The following is a 2,528-nucleotide window of genomic DNA, read 5'->3' on the forward strand; positions in this document are numbered from 1 at the left end:
ATCATCTATTTCAGAGTTATTAGCAGAGAGTTGCCCATAGTTTTCATTTAATAAAATAACTTCTTCATAACTCTCTTGCCATTCCCAGCTTTGCATATTTGTACTAACTTTTTTTTTCAATTACACTTCTGAGAGATATATGCACTTTGTCGTTTCAGATATCACGTGGCAAGGTTTGGAAAATTTAAACTCTGTAAATAACACTTTAGTTACATTACATTATGACAGAGAATTTGTAGAATTGAATGAATATCAATTAATTGCTCCTGGAACAATCGATTAATATCAATCAATTCCCCGGGCAGGAGGTGATTTGGGGGCAGTAGTTAGACTCTGACATAAGGAGAACACCAGCAGCTTTCCTTGGAGAGGTGGAGGGGACCAGCAGTCTAGAAGGGACAGAGAGAGCACACAACCAGGCAAAGTGCCAGACTTCTGGCGCTGGTACCAGGTTTGGGTTGCACAGGTAGGCCATGTGTCCTTTGTCCTCTGTCTTTCCTCCCCACTCTGACTTTTTTCAAGTCTGCTTGGCTCTAGAATCCGACCTTATTCTTTCCCTTTATCCTTCACTCCTTGTTTGGGCTTGAACTTCATCCCCATTCCCTTTGGTAGTCAGAGCTAATCTTTGCTGCAAAACAAGAAGCTTGGGGCACCTGGTTGGCTCAGTCGGGTTAGAGCGTGTGACTCTGGATCTCGGGGTTGTGGGTTTGAGCCCCACTTTGGGTGTAGAGATGACTTAAAAATAAAATCTTTAAAACAAAACAAAACAAGAAGCTTGCCTCAATTTGCTAAATTTGCTCCATTTTTATGCCCTGGATAAGAGAGTATTATTCCACAAAAAGTGGATTTTTTTAATAAAAATGAGAATTGGCAACTCACCCCATGAACTTCATTGAAAAACAATTATATTTGAATGATCGTGGGAGATACTTAGGAAAGCAAAACTTTCTTCTTTTCCTTTCACTGGTTAGTTTTAGGATACATAAATGGTAAACTATCTGAATGATTAAGAAGTCAGACATAAGAGAAGGACTCAAATGTTATTCCTATCTTTTAAAATTGAACATCCTCATTCAACTAGTCTCGTGTTTCTGACAAAATGGGTCCTTATATCCTTTGAGAGACTTAAGGTCTCCCAAGTTGCTAAGTTTTCAACTAGGTCATTGGCCTCTCAATGAAATCATTAAAGACATTGGCAAATTTATAAGGGAAGACCTGATTTTCAGTTTGCTTCTTTTAGGAGAAAAAGAAGAGAATCAAACATTAGAAATGTTAACTTTCTATTATACCTGCCATTTTTCTCAGAGGGAGGGCCAGGCATGGTATGAATATTGTCATCAAGGAAAAACTGTGTATCTCGATCCCTGCTTTCAGTGAGAAGTAAGCAGAGAAAGCTAAGTGTATTTTATTTCTGTCTTTGTGATAAAGATTATGTGGTTGTCATTTTCCCCCAACTTCCTTTCTTACTGGATCTTGAAAATGGTATTGCTGGAGCTGGCACTGGAAGAGTTAAACCAAACAGGTCCACTTTCTACACCAGTCTGGTTGAGTGAGTTCTCTGACCAGAGTTGCACACTGTTGTAAGGACGCTTGGTGGTGACAGAGGGGTAAAGAATATGTCATCCTTTGCCAAAATAATCAGGTGTTTAAAACATCTTCCAGGACATTTTCTGCTCTGTTTTATATGCCTCTGCTCCAAGAGAAACAAATTTGAAGATGATCCACGAGGAGAAATTCTGCCCATGTTTCTTCTACTTTCACGAGAAAAAGTATTCTACCTTTAGCTGATACTCAGACATTTCATATGACTATGTATGTGCCTTCACTGACCATGGTGAAGAGCGATCTCTCTTTTAAGCCAGTGGTTCTCAAACCTGAGCCTGCATCTGAATCAATGGAAGGTCTGATTAAAACACAGATCATTGAGTCGTACCATTAGACTTGCTGACTTATTAGGTTTGGGGCAGGACCTGAGAATTTATATTCCTAACAAGTTCCCAGGGGATGCTGATGCTCCTGGGCACTCTTTGAGAACCTCTATTCTAAGCAAACTTGTGAGTTAAGTGAACACGCTTCTAAAAGTTCTTAAATATCTAAGTTTTCTCATAGCACAGTTTCACAGCCAAGTAAAAATTGGGTCTATAGTTGGAAAAGGAAAAATTTGGCATATAGTTGGAAGAGGAAGGCCAGAATAACATAGGCTGATGGAGCAATTATGGGGAGGTTCCAAATTAAACAGGATGATCGATTTCACAGAACACACCCCTGAATGATTCCATTGAATACAGGGTTTGAGGCATCTCGGCTCTGAGCTTAGGCATATGATAAATGAGACCTAGTTCTTGACCTTGTGGTATGTCTTGCCTTCCAAATATGGGCTTCACTGGGGCACCCCTGAGGGAGTACATTGTCATGGCCCTGGGGACTTGTGCAAGGGAGCAGTGCTACCTTCCTCAGGCTGTACCTCCTTTGGCATTAGCTATGGAGCATGCCTGACAAGGACCTGGAAGTTATTCCTCAAAACAACC

At 40.4% G+C, this 2,528-nt stretch overlaps 1 non-coding gene across 1 annotated transcript; it reads left to right on the top strand.

The window, feature by feature from the left end:
• The first annotated feature begins 651 nt into the window (after nucleotides 1-651).
• TRNAQ-CUG lies at nucleotides 652-726 on the top strand. Its single transcript has one exon. It is a non-coding gene; the product is annotated as a tRNA-Gln (tRNA).
• The last annotated feature ends 1,802 nt before the right edge of the window (nucleotides 727-2,528 follow it).

Source organism: Neomonachus schauinslandi, chromosome 3, assembly GCF_002201575.2.
Source record: "Neomonachus schauinslandi chromosome 3, ASM220157v2, whole genome shotgun sequence".
NCBI classification, from domain to species: Eukaryota; Metazoa; Chordata; class Mammalia; order Carnivora; family Phocidae; genus Neomonachus; species Neomonachus schauinslandi.